Source organism: Lithobates pipiens, unplaced genomic scaffold (genome assembly GCF_037356315.1).
Source record: "Lithobates pipiens isolate NorthernLeopardFrog02 unplaced genomic scaffold, aLitPip1_a1.2 Scaffold_19, whole genome shotgun sequence".
In the NCBI taxonomy this organism is placed as follows: domain Eukaryota; kingdom Metazoa; phylum Chordata; class Amphibia; order Anura; family Ranidae; genus Lithobates; species Lithobates pipiens.
Genome location: NW_027507764.1, coordinates 406734077 through 406761135, shown reverse-complemented (window position 1 = coordinate 406761135; position 27059 = coordinate 406734077). Strand labels below are relative to the sequence as shown.

General features: G+C 51.3%; 1 protein-coding gene across 1 annotated transcript in view; it reads left to right on the top strand.

Moving 5' to 3' along the window:
• Positions 1–13662: 13662 nt before the first annotated feature.
• Positions 13663–27059, top strand: part of RALBP1 (ralA binding protein 1) — a 128195-nt gene continuing 114798 nt past the window's right edge. Inside the window, exon 1 of the mRNA XM_077492453.1 lies at positions 13663–13817. The gene's annotated coding sequence lies outside the window, so the exon portion shown is untranslated. The remainder of the gene's footprint in view (positions 13818–27059) is intronic.

Here is a 27059-nt window from a genome sequence, read left to right as displayed (position 1 = left end):
TGAAAAAATTAGGGAGATTCCCCTGTTGACTCTTTCCCAGAAAGGGATCTTCCTAGTGGCCATCACATTGGCCAGGAGGGTTTCGGAACTGGCAGCCTTGTCTTGCAAGTCGCCCTATCTGGTTATCCACAAGGATAAGGTGGTGTTGCGTCCGCAACTGTCTTTTCTACTGAAAGTAGTCTCAGTTTTTCATATAAATGAGGACATTGTATTACCATCTCTGTATCCTAAGCCAAAGCACCCTAAGGAGGTGGCCCTTCATGCTCTGAATGTGGTTCGGGCTCTAAAGGTTTATTTGTCTGCCATGACTCCCTTTCGGAAGTCAGACTCACTGTTTGTTTCGGTAGCTGGTCCAAAGAAAGGCATGACGGTCTTGTCGGCCACCATTTCCAGGTGGATCAGACAGATTGTAGTACAAGCCTACGCCTTGAAGGGGCAGGTGCCCCCCTTTCTGGTCACGGCCCACTCCACAAGGACAATTGAAAAGTCTTGGGCCTTCTGACACCAAGCGTCTGCCACTCAGGTGTGTAAAGCGACAACCTGGTCGTTTGTCCACACGTTTACCAAGTTCTACAAGGTAGACGTCAGTGCATCGTCTGATGCCTGTTTTGGCCGCAAAGTTTTGCAGGCGGCCGTGTAGTTGCAATTGAATATGCAATATATATTTTATGGATTTTTTTTCCTGGTTTTTGGATAAAAAAAAAAAGTACTGTTTTATGTTAATGCACTGTTGCATTACTTCCGCAGTTTGGTGCGGCTTTGGGTGATCACTCCTGTTGAGGATACCCTGATTTTTGTGGTGTTTTTTTCCACGCACTGTTGTTTTGTGTGTGTATAGTTTCGCTAGTTCCCACTTGCCATGGTGGATGAAGTTTTATGCTGTTTTTCCCACCCCTCATTTGGTACTACTTGGGGACGGCCCAATGGCTAAGAGAGAAGCTGTGTTGGTCGGTGAATATAAGCGAAAATAGGATTTTTTTGTACTCGCCGTAAAATCCTTTTCTGTGTAATTCACCGACCGACACAGCACCTGCCCCTCCTTTTTATCTTTACGTTATACTGCTTGTTGACGTACGGAGGTCTGTCTGCAGATGGGAGGGTTATTACCCAAGGGACCGCCCCCCTGGGCGGAACTAAGTGTTCTGAGTGTTGTGTTACAACTAATGCCTAGTATTCTCCTAGTGATAAGGCTAACAACCCAATGGCTAAGAGAGGAGCTGTGTCGGTTGGTGAATTACAGAGAAAATGATTTTACGGCGAGGGCAAAAAATCCTATTTTTGGCGCTATAAGTGAAAAAAGGAGTGGAAATTTTGAAAAAAAATAAACAATATTTTATTTCTACTTTAAAAGAAATCCAATAAAATCTAATTTTGTCATAAATTTAAGCCAAAATGTATTCTGCAACATATTTTTGGTAGAAAACATTATTTACGTGTTATTATTAAGTGTATAATAACTGGTTTGTGTGATCATGGACATATGTATGCAAATGATCATGTACAGATGTGTGCAGGTGATCACGAACATGTGATTTTAGTGGGACATATGTGGGGGACAGGTGTGTTTATTATTTGGTGACATGTGTTTTACATGTGTGTTTACACTAGACTGGTGATCAGTGAGTAAAAAGCTGTAAAAAACGGCTCATACTCACTGATCACCAGCCGGCTGCAGTGATCCGCTCTTCTCTCCTCAGTGACAACAACTGTGTGAGGAGAGATGATTGCCTAGCAACTGGCTGTTTGTTTACATCCCATGAGGGCTGTGATTGGCGCTCCTGATCACATGACAGCCGTGTCCAATCACAGAGCCCTCCTGCCGATCGGAGATGTGCTGTGTCCGGGTGACATGAGCGCATTGGGATCGCACCGCACGTGTGAGCGTGATCCCCCTCCTTCTGAAGGAGAGGGCACCCACCCGGCCGTATATGTACATTGGCTGGATGGGAAGTAGTTTAAAATCTGTCCGGTAAATCCCCCCCAGTACAAATTCTTCTTCCCCCAGTCCCACCTCCCAGCACAATTCCTCTTCTACCCTCCCCAAATTCCATTTCCTAGGACAAATCCTCCCCAGTAATAAATATCCCCCCCCTCCCTTTTTCCCCAACACAAACTCTCCAGCCCTTCCCCAGCACAAATTTTTCCCCACCTCCTTTCAAATCCCTTCCCTAAGGACTTAATCCTATTCTTACACCTCCAAACCCCCCCTCTTAGCAACAAATTCTCCACCCAATCCCCCCCCCCCCAAAAAAAAACCAACAAAAAAAAACCCTTTTCCATTTTTCCTGTCAGGTCAGTCTGTCCCCCTGTGCAATTCCCCCCCCCCCCTCCCTGAATTTATAGACCTCAGATACAGTGCGCCATACAAAATTTCCTCCCTCCCAGGCTCCTCGTGCGTGTCATGGTACTTTTTTTTTTTTTTTTTTTTTTAGAGCTGAGGATGAGCCTAGGGAACCTTCCCTCAGCTCTGAAGTTTGCAGCTGGCAAAGAATGCTGCTGGCTGCAGTGAAGAATTGTGACGTTGAGGACATGGGGCACCCTGCAGGAGATTGTGGGGCACGTCCTGAGTGCCTGATGCTAGCGATGCCCCTTTTAAAGGCTCCATGCACACTGGGCTTTAAAAAAAAAAAAAAGGCTTTGCTTGGCAGTAAAACACGCTCACATAGACCATTTTTTTGCACAGTTTCATGTTTTTTTTTCTGCCAGTAAGCTCCAATCAGAAATGAAAACCAGAAGGGATTGCTTTTTTTATTTATTTATTCTCTTCCTCCCTCTAAACATGCTCTGTACAATAAATGTTCAGAGTTAAAAAGTCCAAAAGCTGAACCGTGACAGTCAACCACAGCTGAAGAAATCTAGTGATTACTCCAAATCCTCTTCTTACATAAGAACACAAAGTGAAAACTCAAATCTGCTCACCTGCAAACAAAAATTACCTCTAATAATTAATTAAGGTCAAACAGTCACTCATGTACTATGCTACCTTTGTGACTGGTTTTAGTCTCTATACCTTTAATTTAATAAACCGTGAACACTATCCGTTTCCTTTCTTGTATGGTATCTCTGCATGAGCTGTTGCCTGTATCTGCATCAGCCCCTCAATTAATCATTAAAGGCCATCCTTGGAAATTAGCTGTTTTGAGTTTTCACTTGGTGGTGTATGCATTTTATTCACTTGTTCTTGTGTAAAAAGAGGATTTGGGGAGGTATGGTTCAGCTTTTGTTTTGTTTTTTGCTTTCTAGACATTGATTACACATGTTGACATGTTAATTGCACATTTTTGATGCTTAGGGGTAGCACTACACTATGTTGGTTTTCGGTTTATATGCATTGGAGGTGAGATCACCGGTTTTGTGTTCCCTTAAAACCTAGTTCGAGTTTTACTTTGGTATAGATATTTAGGTGACTGCACAGTCTCAAACTTTGTTTGCTCTCTCAGTATAGCTGCTTGTCCGTTCCTTCTGTAGGGCCTGCGCTGCAATATACAACTGATAGAAAGAACTTAATAGAATCCAATATATTAGAGCAGGGGTCTCCAAACTTTACAAAGAGCCAGTTTAGTGTCCTCCATACTACAGGGAGCCTAATTGTGGTCAGTGTGGGTAGAAAATGTCCCAGGCCCAGCATTAGTGAGAATAAACATGGCCTCTGAGTTGGTGGTCAGTAGTAGGAAGGGTAGTGCCCCATCATTGGTATAACTTGGAAGAATAGTACCCCATTATTGGTATCAGTGGAAGAAAAAGTGTCCCAAATACCCCTTCTAGTACATATCATTTCCTCCCTTCTCCCTCTCAGCACAAAGCATCTTCCCCTTAAAACCCTCCAGCTCAAACCTCTCTCCCCAAATCCAGCATAAATCCTCTCTCCACTCCCATCACAAATTCCCTGCTAGCACAATTCCACTCACCCCCAATCCCCTTTCTAGTTATATTATCCCCCAACCCCCCCCCCCCCCCCAGCATGAATCCTCTTCCCCCACAAATTTTCCTTTCAGCACAAATCTGCTCCCCCTGATAGGAAAAAAAACTCCCTTGTATCCCCCTTCTAGCCAAACACCTCCCTCAAATCAACTGCCCCAGTACAAATTCCCCTCCAAGCATAAATCTTATAAATCATCTTCCTCCCAAATCCCCTGTCTCTGTACAAATCCTGTCTCCCATCCCCTGTCTAGTGCAAATCCTCTCCCTCATCAAGCACAAATTTCCTTTCCCAGCACACATCTCCCCCACATCTCTCTCCCAGCGCAACCCCTCCAAATCCCCAGCACAAATCTCCCTGCCCAGCACAAAACCTCTTCCCCACCCAAATTCCACTTCCAAGCACAAATCCCCCAAGTACAATTTGGCCCAAATCCCTAAAACTTAGGCCCCTTTCACACTGAGGCGGTTTTCAAGCACTACAGCACTAAAAATAGCACCTGTATAGCACCTGAAAAAAAACGGCCCCTTTCACTCCAGTGTGAAAGCCAGAAGGCCGCTAGCAGGGAGGTTTTAACCCCCGCTAGCGGCCAAAAAAGGGTTAAAACTGCCCGCAAAAGGCCGCTGTAGCGGCGCTTTGCCGGCGGTATAGCCACGCTGCCCCATTGATTTCAATGGGTAGGAGCGGTTTAGGAGCGGTGAATACACTGCTCCTTCACCGCTCCAAAGATGCTAGCAGGACGGTGAAAAAAGTCCTGCTAGCGCACCGCTCCAGTGTGAAAGCCCTCCGGCTTTCACACTGGAGTGAAAGGGTCCAGATTTTTTCAGGCGCTGTTTTTAGTGCTGTAGCGCCTGAAAAACATCCCAGTGTGGCAGGGGCCTTAGGATGAACTCAGGCGTGTTTGCAAACACCACGTGCAGAGCCTGCCAGGACATTGGCACTGCAGAGCGATAATCACATGCAGTGAGACATTGTCCTGATGGGTTGGCCAACTATTGAAGTAGGGCCTGCCTGTTTGCATACAAATTGAAACTCTTAAGGTTTGACCTCATATATGGTATTAGCATATATAAAGGAAAAAATCTAAAGCAAATTGTATAGTGTGTATCCAGCTTAAGACTGGGATGCCATTAAACTTCATGTGTGTTTAAAGGCAGTTGTCCCAGTACTTTTGGTAATATAGTGTATTTGATACTTGAAAGTCCACTGTGGACGATGGCAATTACTGTAGTAGTACTTGGCACTGCTACAGTGATAGTTGCAATCTTTTGAGTAATGAGCTCAGCTTCCCCTCTGCAAACTGACCATAGTTGGTCGCTCATTCGGCCATCTGTTATCTACAGAATACTTTATATATATTCTTTAATGAATACAAGGTGTTCTCTGATTGTATGAGGTTGAGATCATAATGCCACCATCCCACCTGTCCACCTTGTGCAATTAGAGAACACAATTAGTCACTGAAAAAAATATTCTGTGAATGATAGTGCAAATAAACAACCCCCTGTGGTCAGTGTGCAAAGCTATCACAGTAGTAGCGCCGTCTACTACAGTGATTGTAATCTCCCTCAGGAAAAGGAGGTATGGCAAAGATTTTCAGGTGAACTGCCTGCACTTCTCTTCTATGATTTACTACACATATCCATTAGATGCATGCTTGCCAACAGTCCCCGTTTTCACGGGACTATCCTGATTTTTGGACTCTCGTCCTGATCGGAGCTCCTCCCGATTAAAATCCTGAGTTTTGCTTTTGTCCCGGGAAACTGGGACTGTTTTTGGGAAAAACTACAGCAGGCTACAAAGATGGCCACCACTGCCGCGAGGATGGTTTCCCCGTGTGTTCAGTGGAGAGGGGAGGGACAGCCAATCGGCTTCTCTCTTCGGTGTACAAATAGACAATTCTCTTGTAAACTTAAGCTGATTGGTTGCACGGATCAGAGAGGCCCCCTCTCCACTGAGCACACTCGTAGCTCCCGTCAACCCTCCGCCTGCCCCGTGTCCAATGAGAGGGGACACCAGATGTAACGAGGAGCTCCGCTGCTGGAGACACTGATGTATGGAGGGACTCCACTGCTTGGGACACTGATGTAAAGAAGGGCTCCGTTGATGGGGACACTGATGTAAGGAGGGGCTCCACTGCTGGGTACGCTGATGTAAGTAGGTACTCCACTGATGGGGACATTGTAAGGAGGGGCTCCGCTGGGGACACTGATGTAAGGGGGGGCTCTGCTGGGGACACTGATGTAAGGGGGGGCTCTGCTGGGGACACTGATGTAAGGGGGGGCTCTGCTGGGGACACCGATGTAAGGAGGGGCTATGCTGCTGGGGACACCAATGTAAGGAGGGGCTCCGCTGCTGGGGTCACCACTGTAAGGAGGGGCTCCGTTGATAGGGACACTGATGTAAGGCAGGCTCCACTGCTGGAACACTGATGTAAGGAGGGGCTCTACTGCTGGGGACACCAGATGTAAGGGGGGCTTCCACTGCTGGGGACACTAATGTAAGGAGGGGCTCCGCTGCTGGGGACACTGATGTAAGGAGGGGCTCCACTGCTGGGGACACTGATGTAAAGAAGGGCTCCGTTGATGGGGACACTGATGTAAGGAGGGGCTCCGCTACTGAGTACGCTGATGTAAGTAGGGACTCCACTGATGAGGACATTGTAAGGAGAGGCTCTGCTGGGGACACTGATGTAAGGAGGGGCTCTGCTGGGGACACTGATGTAAGGAGGGGCTATGCTGCTGGGGACACTGATGTAAGGAGGGGTTCCACTGCTGGGGACACTGATGAAAGGAGGGGCCGCGCTGCTGGGGACACTGATGTTAGGAGGGGCTCCATTGATGCGGACACTGATGTAAGGAAGGGCTCCACTGCTGGGGACACTGAAGTAAGGAGGGGCTCCACTGCTGGGACACTAAAGTAAGGAGGGGCTCCACCAGATGTAAAGAGGGGTTCCACTGCTGGGGACACTGATGTAAGGAGGGGCTCCATTGATGGGGACACTGATGTAAGGAGGGGCTCTGCTGCTTGGGACACTATATGGAGGGGCTCTGCTGCTGGGGACACTGATGTAAGGAGGGGCTCCGCTGGGGGCACCTGATGTAAGAAGGGGCTCCTCTGAGGGCACCTAATGTAAGGACGGACTCTGGTGGGGCACCTAATGTAAGGACAGACTCTGCTGGGGGCACCTGATGTAAGAACTTTGGTGGGGGCACCTGATGTATGGAGGGGCTCCACTGCTGGGGACACTGATGTTAGGAGAGGCTCCACTGCTGAGGACACTGATGTTAGGAGGGGCTCCGCTGCTGAGGACACTGATGTAAGGAGCGGCTCCGTTGATGGGGACACTTATGTAAGGAGGGCCTCCGTTGATGGGGACACTGATGTATGGAGGGGCTCCACTGCTGGGAACACTGATGTAAGGAGGGGCTGCGCTGGTGACACTGATGTAAGGAGGGGCTCCATTGATGGTGAAACTGATGTAAGGAGGGGCTCCATTGATGGGGAAACTGATGTAAGGAGGGGCCATACTGCTGGGGACACTGATGTAAGGAACGGCTCCGCTGCTGGGAACACCAGATGCAAGGAGGGGTTTCACTGCTGGGTACACCGGATGTAAGGAGCGGTTCCACTGCTTTGGACACTGATGTATGGAGGGGTTCCACTGCTGGGGACACTGATGTAAGGTGGGGCTCTATTGATGGGGACACTGACGTAAGGAGGGGCTCCACTGCTGGGGACACTGATGTAAGGAAAGATTCCACTGCTGGGGACACCAGATGTAAGGTGGGATTCCACTGCTGAGGAAACTTATGTAAGGAGGGGTTCCACTGCTGGGGAGACTGATGTAATGAGGGGCTCCACTGCTGGGGACACTGATGTAAGAAAGGGCTCCACTGCTGGGGACACCAGATGTAAGGAAGGGTTGCACGGCTGGGGACATTGATGTAAGGAAGGGCTCCGCTGCTAGGAACACCAGATGTAAGGAGGGGGTTCCATTGCTGGGGACACTGATGTAAGGAGGGGCTACATCGATGTACTGAGGGACTCCACTGCTGGGGACACCAGATATAAGGTGTCACTGCTGGGGACACAAGATGTAAGGAGTAGTTCCACTGCTGGGGACACTGATGTAAGGAGCGGTTCCACTGCTGGGGACACTGATGTAATGAGAGATTCCACTGCTGGGGACACTGATGTAAGGAGAGGTTCCACTGCTGGGGACACTGATGTAATGAGGGTCTCCGCTGCTGGAGAAACTGATGTAAGGAGGGACTCCACTGCTGTGGACACTGATTTAAGGAGGGGCTACACTGGGGACACTGATGTAAGGAAGGCTCTGCTGCTGGGGACACCAGATGTAAGGAGGGGTTCCACTGCTGGGGACACTGATTTAAGGAGAGGCTCCGCTGCTGGGGACACCGATGTAATGAGGGGCTCTGCTGCTGGGGGCACTGATGTAAGGAGGGGCTCCGCTGCTTGGGACACTGATGTAAGGAGGGGCTCTGCTGCTGGGGACACTGATGTAAGGAGGGGCTCCGCTGCTTGGGACACTGATGTAAGGAGGGGCTCTGCTGCTGGGGACACTGATGTAAGGAGGGGCTCCGCTGGGGGCACCTGATGTAAGGACGGACTCTGATGTAAGGAGGGGTTCCACTGCTGGGGACACTGATGTAAGGTGGGGCTCTGCTGCTGGGGACACTGATGTAGGGAGGGGCTCCATTGATGGGGGACACTGACGTAAGGAGAGGCTCCACTGCTGGGGACACTGATTTAAGGAGGGGCTGCACTGGTGACACTGATCTAAGGAAGGGCTCCACTGCTGGGGACACCAGATGTAAGGAGGGGCACTGCTGGGGGCACCTGATGTAAGGATGGACTCTGGTGGGGGCACCTGATGTAAGGATGGACTCTGCTGGGGGCACCTGATGTAAGTACACTGCTGAGTACGCTGATGTAAGTAGGGGCTCCACTGATGAGAACATTGTAAGGAGAGGCTCTGCTGGGGACACTGAGGTAAGGAGGGGCTCTGCTGGGGACACTGATGTAAGGAGGGGCTATGCTGCTGGGGACACCAATGTAAGGAGGGGCTCTGCTGATGTAAGAAAAGGCTCCACTGCTGGGGACACCAGATGTAAGGAGGGGTTCCACTGCTGGGGACACTGATGTAAGGAGGGGTTCCACTTCTGGGGACACTGATGTAAGGAGGGGCTCCATTGATGGGGACACTGATGTAAGGAAGGGCTCCACTGCTGGGGACACTGAAGTAAGGAGGGGCTCCACTGCTGGGGACACTGAAGTAAGGAGGGGCTCCACTGCTGGGGACACCAGATGTAAAGAGGGGTTCCACTGCTGTGGACAGTGATGTAAGGAGGGGCTCCATTGATGGGGACACTGATGTAAGGAGGGGCTCTGCTGCTTGGGACACTGTATGGAGGGGCTCTGCTGCTGGGGACACTGATGTAAGAAGGGGCTCCTCTGAGGGCACCTGATGTAAGGACGAACTCTGGTGGGGCACCTAATGTAAGAACAGACTCTGCTGGGGGCACCTGATGTAAGTATGAACTTTGGTGGGGGCACCTGATGTATGGAAGGGCTCAACTGCTGGGGACACTGATGTAAGAGTAGAGGCTCCACTGCTGGGTACACAAGATGTAAGGAGGGGTTCCACTGCTGGGGACACTGATGTAAGGAGGAGCGCCACTGCTGGGGACGCTGATGTAAGTAGGGGCTCTGCTGATGGGGACACTGATGTAAGGAGGGGCTCTACTGGGGACACTGATGTAAGGAGGGGCTATGCTGCTGGGGACACTGATGTAAGGAAGGGCTCCGCTGCTGGGGACACCAGATGTAAGGAGGGGTTCCACTGCTGGGTACACAAGATGTAAGGAGGGGTTCCACTGCTGGGGACACTGATGTAAGGAGGGGTTACACTGCTGGGGACACTGATGTAAGGAGGGGCTCCGCTGCTGGGAACACTGATGTATGGAGGAGCGCCACTGCTGAGGACGCTGATGTAAGTAGGGGCTCCGCTGATGGGGACACTGATGTAAGGAGGGGCTCTACTGGGGACACTGATGTAAGGAGGGGCTATGCTGCTGGGGACACTGATGTAAGGAAGGGCTCCGCTGCTGGGGACACCAGATGTAAGGAGGGGTTCCACTGCTGGGTACACAAGATGTAAGGAGAGGTTCCACTGCTGGGGACACTGATGTAAGGAGGGGTTACACTGCTGGGGACACTGACGTAAGGAGGGGCTCCACTGCTGGGGACACTGATGTAAGGAAGGGCTCCACTGCTCGGGACACCAGATGTAAGGAAGGGTTCCACTGCTGGGGACACGGATGTAAGGAAGGGCTCCACTGCTGGGGACACCAGAAGTAAGGAAGGGTTCCACTGCTGGGGACACTGATGTAAGGAAGGGCTCCACTGCTGGGGACACCAGATGTAAGGAGGGGTTCCATTGCTGGGGAAACTTATGTAAGGAGGGGTTCCACTGCTGGGGAGACTGATGTAATGAGGGGCTCCACTGCTGGGGACACTGATGTAAGGAAGGGCTCCACTGCTGGGGACACCAGATGTAAGGAAGGGTTCCACTGCTGGGGACACTGATGTAAGGAAGGGCTCCACTGCTGGGGACACCAGATGTAATGAGGGGCTACATCGATGTACTGAGGTACTCCACTGCTGGGGACACAAGATGTAATGAGGGGCTACATCGATGTACTGAGGTACTCCACTGCTGGGGACACAAGATGTAAGGAGTGGTTCCACTGCTGGGGACACTGATGTAAGGAGGGGGTTCCACTGCTGGGGACACTGATGTAAGGAGAGATTCCACTGTTGGGGACACTGATGTAAGGAGAGGTTCCACTGCTGGGGACACTGATGTAATGAGTGTCTCCGCTGCTGGAGAAACTGATGTAAGGAGGGACTCCACTGCTGTGGACACTGATTTAAAGAGGGGCTACACTGGGGACACTGATTGGGGACACTGATGTAAGGAAGGCTCTGCTGCTGGGGACACCAGATGTAAGGAGGGGTTCCACTGCGGGGGACACTGATTTAAGGAGAGGCTCCACTCCTGGGGACGCTGATGTAAGTAGGGGCTCCGCTGATGGGGACACTGATGTAAGGAGGGGCTCTGCTGGGGACACTGATGTAAGGAGGGGCTATGCTGGGGACACTGATGTAAGGAAGGGCTCCGCTTCTGGGGACTCCAGATGTAAGGAGGGGTTCCACTGCTGGGTACACCAGATGTAAGGAGGGGTTCCACTGCTGGGGACACTGATGTAAGGAGGGGTTCCACTGCTGGGGACACTGATGTAAGGAAGGGCTCCACTGCTGGGGACACCAGATGTAAGGAAGGGTTCCACTGCTGGGGACACTGATGTAAGGAAGGGCTCCACTGCTGGGGACACCAGATGTAAGGAAGGGTTCCGCTGCTGGGGACACCAGATGTAAGGAGGGGTTCCACTGCTGGGGAAACTTATGTAAGGAGGGGTTCCACTGCTGGGGAGACTGATGTAATGAGGGGCTCCACTGATGTAATGAGGGGCTCCACTGCTGGGGACACTGATGTAAGGAAGGGCTCCACTGCTGGGGACACCAGATGTAAGGAAGGGTTCCACTGCTGGGGACACTGATGTAAGGAAGGGCTCCACTGCTGGGGACACCAGATGTAAGAAGGGGCTACATCGATGCACTGAGGTACTCCACTGCTGGGGACACCAGATATAAGGTGTCACTGCTGGGGACACAAGATGTAAGGAGTGGTTCTACTGCTGGGGACACTGATGTAAGGGGGGTTCCACTGCTGGGGACACTGATGTAAGGAGAGGTTCCACTGCTGGGGACACTGATGTAAGGAGAGGTTCCACTGTTGGGGACACTGATGTAATGAGGGTCTCCGCTGCTGGAGAAACTGATGTAAGGAGGGACTCCACTGCTGTGGACACTGATTTAAGGAGGGGCTACGCTGGGGACACTGATGTAAGGAAGGCACTGCTGCTGGGGACACCAGATGTAAGGAGGGGTTCCACTGCTGGGGACACTGATTTAAGGAGAGGCTCCGCTGCTGGGGACACTGATGCAATGAGGGGCTCTGCTGCTGGGGGCACTGATGTAAGGAAGGCTCTGCTGCTGGGGACACCAGATGTAAGGAGGGGTTCCACTGCGGGGGACACTGATTTAAGGAGAGGCTCCGCTACTGGGGACACTGATGCAATGAGGGGCTCTGATCTAAGGAGGGGCTCCGCTGCTTGGGACACTGATGTAAGGAGGGGCTCTGCTGCTGGGGACACTGATGTAAGGAGGGGCTCCGCTGGGGGCACCTGATGTAAGGATGGACTCTGATGTAAGGAGGGGTTCCACTGCTGGGGACACTGATGTAAGGTGGGGCTCTGCTGCTGGGGACACTGATGTAAGGAGGGGCTCCATTGATGGGGGACACTGACGTAAGGAGGGGCTCCACTGCTGGGGACACTGATGTAAGGAGGGGCTGCACTGACGACACTGATCTAAGGAAGGGCTCCGCTTCTGGGGACACCAGATGTAAGGAGGGGCACTGCTGGGGGCACCTGATGTAAGGACGGACTCTGGTGGGGGCACCCGATGTAAGGACGGACTCTGCTGGGGGCACCTGATGTAAGGACAGATTTTGGTGGGAGCACCTGATGTAAGGACAGACTCTGCTGTGGGCACCTGATGTAAGCACGGACTCTGCTGGGGGCACCTTATGTAAGGATGGACTCTGCTGGCGGCACCTGATGTAAGGGTGGGCTCTTCAGGGGGCACCTGATGTAAGGAATGACTCTGCTGAGAATGTCTGATGTAAGGAGGGACTCCACTGGGGGCACCTGGTGGCAGGCGACTTGGCAAGTGACACACACACAGGGCTCCCACTGATTCTGCATTATAGTGAGTTGAATAATTTAATTTTATATTACAATGTAATAATAGAAATAATGCACTTCAATCACCCTGACACCATAACAACCATGATTGAAGCGCTAACACCAGGTGTTTTGTGTATCTTTTCTGCTGATTTTTTTAAACTTTTTGGAATACACATATTTCTATTGTGGTGTGGGATCTGGGCCTGCTGTCCCTCCACCCCTCCTTCTTTCTCTCTCCCTCCATCATCTCATACTCCAACCACACCCCTTTGAGCCACGCCCATTATTCCGCTTAAACCACATTTTTCTTTCCCGCAATGCAGTGAGTTTATATAGTGAAATATAGTACTTAGAGCTCTGTCTGCCTAGTTAGATGTTGAATTTTAAAAGCAGCGGCGAGCCTGCTCATCGCACAGGTTTGCTAATCTCAGAAAAGTTTGCCGTTTTAAAATCAAACATCTAACCAGTCAGACGGAGTTCTAAGAACTGTATTTCATCATATGCACTCACTTTACTGTTAAAAATAACTGTAAAATGCAAAACTCCGGTGGGTGTAACAACATCTCCGCTTCCCCCCTTCTCAGTGTATCCATATTGTGGAGGAGCGCAGGGTGTAGAAAGATGGCGGTAATGAAACGTCACTTCCGTTACATATTCTGACGGGTCCCGAAGCTGACGAAACATAACACTCATCACACTAGCTTTGATCACTAGAGCACCAATCACAGATGAAATATTAGTCTCCGTCAATTGTTCCGCCTAAAGGAGGCACACGGCGCCCAGTACACTGTTGTTTGACTCCGGAAAAATGGCCGACATTCTAGAGTGTCGTCCTCCATATCCGCAGACACTGTGAGAGCTAGGGTGTTTTACCCTGTCAATGTCCTATCGTAAGTGCTATGAGAGCTGGACTATACGCTGCTTCCTGCCTCGCACTGAGGACAGGAGGAAGAGGAAGAGAGACTCCTAGTGATAGTACGAGGTGGAGGGGGAGGACACAGGTAAGAGAGGACTGCCTAGGTACACCCTGCAGTATTCTATGTGTCACTTTTACACCACATTAGAAACCCCATGGCTTCCTGTAAGGTACTTTATGTGTGTACACGTTTTGTATGGGGCAGGGGACTGAGGACAGGCTGCTGAGGGACCAGGGAAGGCCTGCACTCAGGACTAATAATAATAATATATTACATAGTGTCAGGGAATGTGCACTGGGTTCTTCTTCTGTATGTAATGTGTAGTATAACCTGGGAGGAAGCTTTTATATCTCTCACAGCAGAAGGGAGCTTGTTCCACGGGCAATGACTCAATAATAGATGGAACTGCATTGTGTGTAGTGGCTGCTCTGTTTACCACACTAATAAAAGGAAGCAGAGGCTGTAGGGCTCATTCACACTGGTGCTCAGCCCCATTGCAGTGGCCTGTGGCATTTGTTTACTTTTTTCAGCGATGAGCTGTGTGCAGGCAGCCCTTAGAAAGTGAATGGACGCATGGCAGCTGTATGGACTCGCCTTCTCAGCTGAGGTTTACAACTAATCTACTCAGACCCCAACCATCCGGGTCCTTGCACCGGTCTCTACATGTCTGTCAGACTCAGCCCTGCAGGTAAGTCCAGACAGTGGGCACACCACCATTCACTTTCTATGGGCTGCCTGTGCACAGCTCTGCAGTGGAAAAAAAATTAAAAAGTAAATGCCTCTGGCCTCTGCACGGGTCAGATTAATTCCAAGAGGTAGATTCCACTTTTGATATTTATAGAACTCATCCCAAGAGCCAGCTCGGCTCTGAGGGGTAAGGAGGCAGGGAGCTGTGTTTATGTACAAAACCCTGCCAACATCTCCCAGCAGCCAAGAGCTTTCTGCATTGTATAGAGTAGCACAGAGACCCAGTGATGACAGTGAAGGTATTTACTGAAAATGATTGTATTTAAAATGTAATTCACATATGAATGGGTGGAAGGGAGGAACCAGCAAATACAAACCATAAACAGATTAATTCCAAGAGATCAGTGGCGTCACCTGGTGCGGTAAAATATGGTGTCACCCCCCCAACCCCGATCACTGAGCAGGCTAGCACATCAGCACAGCTCTCCCCCCTAGCCTGCCACAGTGTTCTGTCCTGCCGCTGCAGAGTGACAGCAGGGCAGAGTAGTAGACACTGGGCAGGCTAGTACATCGGGCTCTCTTCTGCCTAGCCTGCCACAGTGCTCTGCAGGATGCTGGGCAGGCTAGTTTCGGGAAGGCAGCGATCACGGTGTGCACTCCAAACCGGCCCCTGTAAATGTCATGGCTTATGCCAGTGCGCCAATCCATGCACTGTCACAGATGGGGGTGACACCATCACGGTCGGATATCACTTCCTTAATGGTGTCACCCAGGCCTGGACTGGGACAAAAATAGACCCAGGCAGCCCAGTGTAATCCCCAAGTCTAAATCCTCCCCGGTGTACCAGTGTAATCCCCCACCCCCCCTGTAAGCGCCCCTAATGTACCCCCTGTGTAATTCCACTAATGTATCCCCCTAATGTACCCCCTGTGTGTTCCCCCTAATGTGCCCCCTCTTTGTAATCCCCATAATGTTACCCCCCCGCGCAATCCCCATAATGTTACCCCCCCCGCGCAATCCCCATAATGTTACCCCCCCCGCGCAATCCCCATAATGTTACCCCCCCCGCGCAATCCCCATAATGTTACCCCCCCCGCGCAATCCCCATAATGTTACCCCCCCCGCGCAATCCCCATAATGTTACCCCCCCGCGCAATCCCCATAATGTTACCCCCCGCGCAATCCCCATAATGTTACCCCCCCGCGCAATCCCCATAATGTTACCCCCCCGCGCAATCCCCATAATGTTACCCCCCCGCGCAATCCCCATAATGTTACCCCCCCCGCGCAATCCCCATAATGTTACCCCCCCGCGCAATCCCCATAATGTTACCCCCCCGCGCAATCCCCATAATGTTACCCCCCCCGCGCAATCCCCATAATGTTACCCCCCCCGCGCAATCCCCATAATGTTACCCCCCCGCGCAATCCCCATAATGTTACCCCCCCCGCGCAATCCCCATAATGTTACCCCCCCGCGCAATCCCCATAATGTTACCCCCCCCGCGCAATCCCCATAATGTTACCCCCCCGCGCAATCCCCATAATGTTACCCCCCCGCGCAATCCCCATAATGTTACCCCCCCCGCGCAATCCCCATAATGTTACCCCCCCCCCGCGCAATCCCCATAATGTTACCCCCCCCCGCGCAATCCCCATAATGTTACCCCCCCGCGCAATCCCCATAATGTTACCCCCCCGCGCAATCCCCATAATGTTACCCCCCCCGCGCAATCCCCATAATGTTACCCCTCCCGCGCAATCCCCATAATGTTACCCCCCCCGCGCAATCCCCATAATGTTACCCCCCCCCCGCGCAATCCCCATAATGTTACCCCCCCCCGCGCAATCCCCATAATGTTACCCCTCCCGCGCAATCCCCATAATGTTACCCCTCCCGCGCAATCCCCATAATGTTACCCCCCCCGCGCAATCCCCATAATGTTACCCCCCCCCGCGCAATCCCCATAATGTTAACCCCCCCCGCGCAATCCCCATAATGTTACCCCCCCCCCGCGCAATCCCCATAATGTTACCCCCCCCCCCGCGCAATCCCCATAATGTTACCCCCCCCCGCGCAATCCCCATAATGTTACCCCCCCCGCGCAATCCCCATAATGTTACCCCCCCCGCGCATTCCCCATAATGTAACCCCCCCCCCGCGCGCATTCCCCATAATGTAACCCCCCCCCCGCGCGCATTCCCCATAATGTAACCCCCCCCCCGCGCGCATTCCCCATAATGTAACCCCCCCCGCGCGCATTCCCCATAATGTAACCCCCCCCGCGCGCATTCCCCATAATGTAACCCCCCCCGCGCGCATTCCCCATAATGTAACCCCCCCCCGCGCGCATTCCCCATAATGTAACCCCCCCCCGCGCGCATTCCCCATAATGTAACCCCCCCCGCGCGCATTCCCCATAATGTAACCCCCCCCGCGCGCATTCCCCATAATGTAACCCCCCCCCCGCGCGCATTCCCCATAATGTAACCCCCCCCCGCGCGCATTCCCCATAATGTAACCCCCCCCCGCGCGCATTCCCCATAATGTAACCCCCCCGCGCGCATTCCCCATAATGTAACCCCCCCCCCCGCGCATTCCCCATAATGTAACCCCCCCCCCCGCGCATTCCCCATAATGTAACCCCCCCCCGCGCATTCCCCATAATGTAACCCCCCCCCGCGCGCATTCCCCATAATGTAACCCCCCCCCGCGCGCATTCCCCATAATGTAACCCCCCCCCGCGCGCATTCCCCATAATGTAACCCCCCCGCGCGCATTCCCCATAATGTAACCCCCCCGCGCGCATTCCCCATAATGTAACCCCCCCGCGCGCATTCCCCATAATGTAACCCCCCCCCCCGCGCGCAATCCCCATAATGTAACCCCCCCCCCCCGCGCGCAATCCCCATAATGTAACCCCCCCCGCGCATTCCCCATAATGTAACCCCCCCCGCGCATTCCCCATAATGTAACACCCCCGCGCGCGCAATCCCCTTAATGTACCCCCGCGCGCGCGCAATCCTCTTAATGTACCCCCCCGCGCGCAATCCCCTTAATGTACCCCCCCGCGCGCGCAATCCCCTTAATGTACCCCCCCGCGCGCGCAATCCCCTTAATGTACCCCCCGCGCGCGCAATCCCCTTAATGTACCCCCCGCGCGCGCAATCCCCTTAATGTACCCCCCGCGCGCGCAATCCCCTTAATGTACCCCCCGCGCGCGCAATCCCCTTAATGTTCCCCCCCCCCCGCGCGCAATCCCCTTAATGTTCCCCCCCCCCGCGCGCAATCCCCTTAATGTTCCCCCCCCCCGCGCGCAATCCCCTTAATGTTCCCCCCCCCGCGCGCAATCCCCTTAATGTTCCCCCCCCCCGCGCGCAATCCCCTTAATGTTCCCCCCCCGCGCGCAATCCCCTTAATGTTCCCCCCCCCGCGCGCAATCCCCTTAATGTTCCCCCCCCCCGCGCGCAATCCCCTTAATGTTCCCCCCGCGCGCAATCCCCTTAATGTTCCCCCCGCGCGCAATCCCCTTAATGTTCCCCCCCGCGCGCAATCCCCTTAATGTTCCCCCCCCGCGCGCAATCCCCTTAATGTTCCCCCCCCGCGCGCAATCCCCTTAATGTTCCCCCCCCGCGCGCAATCCCCTTAATGTTCCCCCCCCGCGCGCAATCCCCTTAATGTTCCCCCCCCGCGCGCAATCCCCTTAATGTTCCCCCCCCGCGCGCAATCCCCTTAATGTTCCCCCCCCGCGCGCAATCCCCTTAATGTTCCCCCCCCGCGCGCAATCCCCTTAATGTTCCCCCCCCGCGCGCAATCCCCTTAATGTTCCCCCCCCGCGCGCAATCCCCTTAATGTACCCCCCCCGCGCGCAATCCCCTTAATGTACCCCCGCTCCCAATCCCCATAATGTACCCCCCCGCGCGCAATCCCCATAATGAATCCGCTTATGTATCCCCCTGTATAATCCTGCTAATTTACACCCCCCCCCCCACCCCCACCGGGTGATATTGTGTTAGGCAGCCGGCATCTGCCTTTCACAATAATAGGGGATTGCAGTGCCGATTCCCGAAGGACATGCGGGTACTGGGCTATGGGGACCCGAGCTGTCTACCTCACATTTCTTTCTCCTCCTCCCTCCCCGAACATCGCTGTGCAGAGATACCTGAGTGCCCAGTGGAAGGAGGAGGAGGAGGAGAGAGCCGCGGTGCCTCTCTCAATCCAGTCCCGTGCCGGGTGTTACCCCTCTGTCGGGTGACACCCCGGTTCGGCCTGCACCCCCGCTGCCACCTTGCAACGCCCTTGCAAGAGATAGATTCCACTTTTGAACTTGCACCTACAGGTAAGCCTATAATAAGGTACAGTGAATAGCTCCTAAACTTTCACTGTTTAGCTCTTCACAAGGGATGCAGCTGGTGACCAGCGCATGTGGTCTGACTGGATGGCATCCCCATGCGGTACCTTAATTGGCCGTACACACGATCCGAAAATCAGACTATAGATTGTCCGTATTTTTTTGCTTGGTGGTTGCATATCGAATCTAGGTTACGAAAATTCTCATACGACAGAATAGAAAATCAGAAGTGATGTCAGTGTAGTGTATTTCTATTGTATTTTCAGATGCCAACTGTACTGATTAAATAAAAATTGTACGATCTGGTATCATATGAGAAAAATTTTCGTGTTTGTCCGTGATCGGCTCTTGAAAGCTCTATATTAACAAGCTGTTTTTCATCCGATTTTTGAATCGTGTGTATGATTATGTTGGGTTCATACTGATGCGAATTGGAAGTGTGTTTCGCTGCACCCAATTCGCGTGTCAGAAGAGTGTGACTGTCTCTCAATGGTGCTGGTTCACACACCTCCGGGATGGCTGCGGAGCGGATTGCACCGAGGTTCTTTGGCTACGTTTCAGGTCTGAATCCAGGCAAAAATTTGAGCCTAATTTGTCCCTGGAATGGACAACAGGGACGCACTGGACCCCTGCTGTGAGCCACTCCACACAGCAGTGTGAACCCAGCCTTAAAGCTTTGTGCTGGAGCCAAGGGCTCCTGCTCTTATGAGAAGGAGCGACTTCGCCCCAGCCATTCATACAGTCAGAGCCAGCAAACCTGGAAGGAAGACTGGGTAAAGATGACAGTGCCAGGGATCTGTGACAGCTCTGCGTGGGAGGGATCTGCTTTACAGGTAAGTCTGTCATAATGTGCTAGTATGAGGTACAGTGCACAAGTACATTATGACTTAAACCCTGCCAGGGAGCACACTTTTTTATTATAGTGACCGTTTACTACTGCTTTAAGCAAAACTGCTATTTTTCACTTTATAGGCAAAGCATAGGTGTGCTTTAAGAAAAGAAAATTTTCTGAAGTTATGTAATTGTCCATTGCAGAAATATGTAGTCTGACATCTTGTCTTCTATGTTATTTGGCTTTCCAGACTGCCATGGTTCTAATTTTTGCAAGGAAAAACGTAAAATTGATGTGTGTATTTCATTTTTTTTAATGGTCTGTTCAAGCTGTTGGGGAAGTTGGTTTTGTAAAGAATACCTAGTTGTTTTAGCAAATAATGAGGAACCGTATATACCAGTATTCCCCTGTTGTTTTAGACACTGTGAGCCTGATATTGGATGATCTGATGAGGCTCCCACTGAAGTCTGAATTTAGACCTGTCCTGTCCCTGCATCTCACAGTTCAGTGCTAGCTTTGTTTAGTTCATTGTCGCTACGCCCTGGTTCACACTCATACAATTTCAGATGTAAATTGGAACGCACTGAATTGCATGATAAGGGACATAACATGGGTTTCTATGGAGCTTATTTACATCAGTGCAGCGTAGCTGCAGTCTGACTTTGGGAAAGGGTCATGTGCTTCCATGGTGCGATGCAGTGCGATTCTTTGGGCCATAAACTTCAAAAGAAACTCTTTCAATTTGCTTATATGTCATATGATTCCAGCAGGTTTTCTACCCCAGCACAGAAATCACATCTGTATCCAAATCACGTCAAGTTCACATAAAATTGCACTGCAACTGCACTTGAAAATCAGATCAAAATCGAACTGCGTCAGTGTGGATCTAGCCCAAACCTAGCCAAAAAATCTGAATATAAGCCACAATAAATGTTTAACATCCCCACTTAATTTTAATGTGTACACAAAGCATCTTTACAGTTTCTCTGCTTTTTTTTTTTATTTTTTTATCCTTGCACACCACCCATGATGTCTTTTTCGACTTGCTTCTTGTCTCTTGCTATGAGCAGTGCATGTATAGCGCACATATATTTCAGTCAATGCACATTGTTCTACAATTTCTGACACACAGTGCACCATCATACATTTTGGTCCTGCCCACAACTATCACCCATCAATTGCTATCAGTACACTGTGGTGTGGGCAGCATTTGTTTTCCTGTGCTATTTTGCATCGGCATGTAGTTGTTCTTGGGAGCAAGCTAAGGGGGTGGCTACATTCCCACATACAGGGGAATGTGGGATACAGGGGAATTCTGTACACAGGATGTCACCACCATCATAAAGGAAGTTTAGAGGAATATAAAGCCAGATTTTGGAAAGCCTGGACAGAGCCTTCTATTATAAGGTACAGAACTGATTACAAATTGTATAAAATTTCAATTTTTCTTTTTCTGTATTGTGTTTAGTGATACTTAACGCCGGCAAAATATTTTGCATACAAGTTAGAATGACAAAGAGTTAAGATTCCCAATACCTGTTTGACTGGTATGACTGTGATTAATCATACAAGCCACAGCTGTGAGATGGTTGCATAAAGAACCTTGTTACTTATTTTGGTTTAAAGGACAAGTCAACTTTGAGGACATGAATTGATGGTGAGGCTGCCGCACTGATGGCAATGGTGAGGCTGCCGCACTGATGGCAATGGTGAGGCTGCCGCACTGATGGCAGTGGTGAGGCTGCCGCACTGATGGCAGTGGTGAGGCTGCCGCACTGATGGCAGTGGTGAGGCTGCCGCACTGATGGCAGTGGTGAGGCTGCCGCACTGATGGCAGTGGTGAGGCTGCCGCACTGATGGCAATGGTGAGGCTGCCGCACTGATGGCAATGGTGAGGCTGCCGCACTGATGGCACTTGTGAGGCTGCCGCACTGATGGCACTTGTGAGGCTGCCGCACTGATGGCACTTGTGAGGCTGCCGCACTGATGGCACTTGTGAGGCTGCCGCACTGATGGCACTTGTGAGGCTGCCGCACTGATGGCACTTGTGAGGCTGCAGATGGGCATTGAACAGGCTGCACTGATGGCAATGGTGAGGCTGCAGATGGACATTGACCCTTATTTCTCAAATCGCCTTTCAGGACAACCCCGGAGAGAGTAGCTCCACCTTGCAATCAGGAAACACATGCCCACTTTAAAAACACCTCCTCCTCCTCCATGGCTTCAGTTATTGTGTTTCCTCCTTGGAGGAAGCATGTGCCTGAACCAGGGAGAGCTACACTCTCTGCAGGGGAGTAAGGCTTACCTTTTGTTGCAGGTTGTTTCTCTTTGACCCCCAGCAGCATCTCCACGGGGAGAGGACTCCTGGAGCTCCTGGTCCCGCCATCTCACGGGAGTAAGGACCCTCGGAGTGCCGGCGTCGGGTGCCCGGTGTCCGCTTGTTAGCGCAGGGAGGGCTCTGTTGCTGGCGGAGGCCGCTGCAGGTCAGCGGCATGGCTCCGTTTTCGGCGCCGGGTCCCGGGCGGCGACGGCGTCGTTCGCGGTGACGCGCGGGCGCTCTGAGGGGGCGTGGCGCCGTGGTTCAGCGCCTGGAACGCAGGGGTCATGGGGCGGGTCAGGTGACCGTGTGCTTCCGCTTCCGGCCGGCCTTGATGACGCGGCGGCCGGGAAAATTTAAAATGAGAGCTGTTTGTAAAATAGCTGCCTCACTCAAACGATGGAAGAGTGCAAGCCAGCTATGGCGGAGACAGGCGCCCCCAGCACCGGTCCAGCCCAGGTACGTAAGGTGCACTGGCACCCTCTGCTTTACTGTGGGTATGTCTTTGTTTGTTCCCCCCTCTTGGGGGCCTGTCGCTGCAGGTCAGAGGTGGACTTCGCTCTGACCTTTTGCAGCCTAGTTCTGGGGTCTCACTAGTAGGTTTGTTTGGTGGTGGGTCTCTGCACTGGCTTGGTGTTAAGCAACTGGTTGTTGAGAGCTTTTAGTGAATTAAACCTGTATGTCGTTTCAGGAAAAATCACTAGGAAAAGCTAGACCAGGTCAGAGAAAATGTCCTTCCTGCAAAACCCCCCTCAGAGATTCATGGCAGAAGGCAATGTGCAGAAATTGTATCAGAGAATTGGTGGAAGAGGAAACATCTCAACAATATAAGGATTTGTTTTCTTCGGTTAAAGAGCTGACAAACTCTTTGAGTTCAGTCAAGTCCATCCTGATACAAAACCCTCCCGCACAGACCGAGCCTCAGAACTTACCGCCCAGCCCCAGGGCGTCGTCATCCAGACAGGTGGAAACTGAAGAGTCTGGAGACGAAGGGGGTAGTACTCTCATCTCCTTCAGGGATTCTGAGGAGGAGGAAGAGGAAGAAGATAGCAGGGGCTCCAAATTCAAGCTATCACTAGAGGAAGTAGATGATATTTTAAAAGCAATCTACACTACTCTAGAAATTCAGGAAGAAAGAGTACAACTGTCAGTTCATGACAAAATGTACCAGGGGTTGGACGAAACAAAACGGCGAGTTTTTCCTGTCCACAGGGTCCTCTCAGACTCAGTGAGAAAGGAGTGGAAGGACCCAGAAAAAGCCCCTTTCTTCTCTAAAGCTCTCAAAAGAAGGTTTCCCTTCGAAGATAAGGACTCAGAGGTTTGGAATAAGAAACCCAGAGTCGATGCAGCTTTCTCGCAGGTATCCAGACGAACGGATCTAGCCTTTGAAGATATGGGGATCCTTAAAGACCCAATGGACAAAAAAGCTGACTCCATCCTTAAAAAAGCTTGGGATGCTGCGTCAGTCAGTCTAAAACCAGCAATGGCAGCTACGGTGGTGGCCAGGAATCTGGAATGTTGGGTAGAGAAGCTGAAGAGCCATATTGAGGCGGGGACACCCCGCAAGGATCTCTTAGAGTCCTTTCCACTGATCCTGAATGCAGTCAAATACATGGCGGATGCATCAGCAGAATCAGTTAAACTGGCCGCTAGGTCTTCGGCTCTTGTAAATTCAGCCAGGAGAGCAGTTTGGCTGAAAACATGGTCTGGGGACACTGCCTCTAAGGTCAAGCTGTGTGGTCTTCCCTTCTCGGGTGACTTGCTCTTTGGTCCTGATTTAGAGTCTGTGCTGGATAGAACAGCCGATAAAAAGAAGGCTTTTCCAGTTAAGAAAAAGCAGATGGCTAAAAAGAATTTTCGTGCTTTTCAGCAGTCCCATAAAAAAAGACCAGGAGCACAAGAGCAGATGGGGTTCACAGAAGGGCAAAGGCAGGGGTGGAGTCCTCTTTAGATCTCCCCCAGAGCAGTCCCCTAAGAACAAGTGACAATATCTCCCCAGTGGGGGGGAGACTGTCAGCTTTTCGCGAACAATGGGACAGGCTGTCTCCAAATCTGTTCGTGAAGAGCGTTGTCGATCAGGGGTACAGGTTGGAGTTTTCAGAACCACCCCCGAGCAGGTTTTATGTGACAACATTGCCAAGGGATCAGGAGAAGGCCTCTGCAATGAAGCTGTTGTTACAGGAGCTGATACAGCAAGAGGTTCTGATTCAAGTCCCAGTAAGCCAGCAGGGCGGGGGTTTTTATTCACATATTTTTCTGGTGAAAAAACCCTCAGGGAAGTACCGTCTAATCCTGAATCTGAAATTCCTGAACAGGTTCATTCGGTACAAACATTTCAGGATGGATACAATTTTCTCCATCACAAAGCTGTTGACCCCAGAATGCTTCATGGCATCCCTGGACCTAAGGGATGCCTACCTTCATATACCAATTCATCAGGCATCGCAGCAGTTCCTGCGCCTGGCATTGAAGGTAGGGAGCTCGGTATGGCACCTCCAATTCAGGGCTCTGCCGTTCGGACTCTCGTCCTCTCCCAGGGTCTTTACGAAGATTATGGCAGAGGCTTTGGAACCCCTGAAATTGAAGGGGATTCCAGTTGTTCCTTATCTGGACGACCTTTTGTTTTTTGCAGACTCCAGGGAGCAGGTCCTAGTCAATCTCCAGAGGGCCCAGTCTCACCTCGAGGGCCTGGGATGGCTTCTAAACCTAGAGAAGTCAATCCTGACCCCCTCACAGGAAATGAAATTTCTGGGGTATACATTAAATTCGATTCTCCAGAAAGTTTTCCTGCCGTTGGAAAAACAGGAAAAGTTACAGCTAGCTGTACAGCGGATACAGAGCAACCAGACAGTCTCAGTCAGGATGGCTATGGCAGTTCTGGGCCTGCTTACGGCAGCAATCCCGGCTGTTCAGTGGGCCAGGTTCCATTCCAGATCCCTTCAGAGGGAGGTTCTGTCAAGCTGGTCCCATCAGGATCCTTTGGAAAAACAGCTAAAAATTTCGTCAAAGACGAAAAGGGCTCTTTGGTGGTGGAGAGACCAGGCAAACCTCTCAAGGGGCCTGGTGTGGACCTTTCCTGTGGACAAGCGCCTTACTACAGACGCAAGTGCCTGGGGCTGGGGAGCCCATCTGGATGGTCAGACATCTCAGGGGGTCTGGTCCAAACAGGAAGCTCAAAGATCATCCAACTGGAGGGAGTTGAAGGCGATCTTTCTGGGTTTAGTGGCATTTCAGCAGAGTTTGAGAGGCCACCATGTTCAGGTGTTGTCAGACAACACAACAGCGGTTACCTACATTATGAAGCAAGGGGGAACCAGAAGCAGGAGCTTGATGGAGCTGGCCAATCTGTTGTTAGCCTGGGCAGAACAGAACACAGCCTCACTATCGGCAGTGCATCTGAAGGGCTCTCAGAATTTGTTTGCGGACCTCCTAAGCAGGCGCAAATTGCTAGAGGCAGAATGGAGTCTGAATCAGGAAGTGTTCCTGATGATCTCCGAGGCCTGGGGGGTTCCTCAGGTAGACCTTTTTGCCAGCCAGCAGAACTCAAAGGTGGACAGATTCTTTTCTCTTCACCGAGGAGATGCAGCAATAGGGTTGGATGCATTCGCTCACCCCTGGCATTACCAGCTGTGCTATGCCTTTCCCCCCTTTCCTCTAATTCCACTAGTACTGAGGAAATTCAGGGAAGAAAGGACAGACTTAATACTAGTCACTCCTTTTTGGCCAAAAAGACCCTGGTTCGCGGGTCTTCGAAACCTAGCCTCGAAGCCCCCATGGAGGTTACCACTCAGAAAAGATCTGTTATCCCAGGGGACAGTAAGTCATCCAGAAGTGGAACTCCTGCAGCTAACCGCCTGGTTTCTGAGGAGGACCTGTTAAAGGCTAAAGGTCTCTCAGATAAAGTAGTAAAGACCCTGCTGTCCAGTAGGAAGGCAGTTACACAGGCAATTTACATGAAGGTCTGGAAAAAGTTCAACTCCTGGTGCAGTTCTAGAGAACTCAAGGTCAAGAGCACGGTGTCCGTCTTGGAGTTTCTCCATGAAGGAATGGAGAAGGGTCTCGCAGCCAGTACCCTGAAGACTCAGGTGGCTGCCTTATCAGTTTTCTTTGAAAAGACTTTATCTAAAGAAACTTTAATTTCTAGATTTTTTAGGGCTCTTGCTCGAAATAGACCAGTAGCCCTTAAAGACTTTCCCAGTTGGGATTTGTCTACAGTTTTACAGGGTCTCTCGGGAGCACCGTTTGAACCCTTACAAGAAGCTTCTTTACAGAAGGTGGTTTTAAAAACAATCTTTTTGGTGGCCATCACCTCGGCCAGGAGAGTCAGCGAGCTCCAAGCTCTAGCTATTACAGAACCCTTCCTTAGAATTTATCAGGACAGGGTGGTACTGAGGACGGATCCCGCATTCCTACCGAAAGTATCCTCAACTTTCCATCGATCACAGGAAATAGTGTTACCTACATTCTCTGCAAGCCCAGCAAATGCAGGAGAGGAAGTTTTTCACACATTGGATGTGAGAAGATGTCTTTTACAGTTTCTGAAAGTTACTAAAGAAATTAGAAAATCAAACGCCCTCTTTGTGATATTTTCTGGATCACGCAAGGGGGAGAAAGCTTCTAAAAGTACGCTGGGTAGGTGGCTTAAGTTGGCTATAACAGAAGCCTATAAAGCAAAAGGAGAAATACCTCCCTCAGGTATTGCTGCCCACTCTACTAGATCCACGGCAGTTTCCTGGGCTGAAAGGGCCGGTGCCACGCCTGAACAAATCTGCAAGGCTGCCACTTGGTCCAGTTATTCGACATTTCTCCGGCATTACCGGTTAGATCTATTGTCTGCAGCAGATCAGGCCTTCGGCAGGAAGGTACTGCAGGCAGTAGTCCCGCCCTAGGGTAAGTTTCTCGGTTATCCTCTCCGGGGTTGTCCTGAAAGGCGATTTGAGAAAGACTCAGTTAGACTTACCGGTGACGGTATTTCTAAGAGCCTTTCAGGACAACCGTTACTTCCCTCCCTAGGTTATGCTTAGTAAATGTATTAAGTTCTACCATGGTGTTGTGCTTTCTGTGCTTTGTTTTCCAGCGTCGGAAGGCCACAATAACTGAAGCCATGGAGGAGGAGGAGGTGTTTTTAAAGTGGGCAT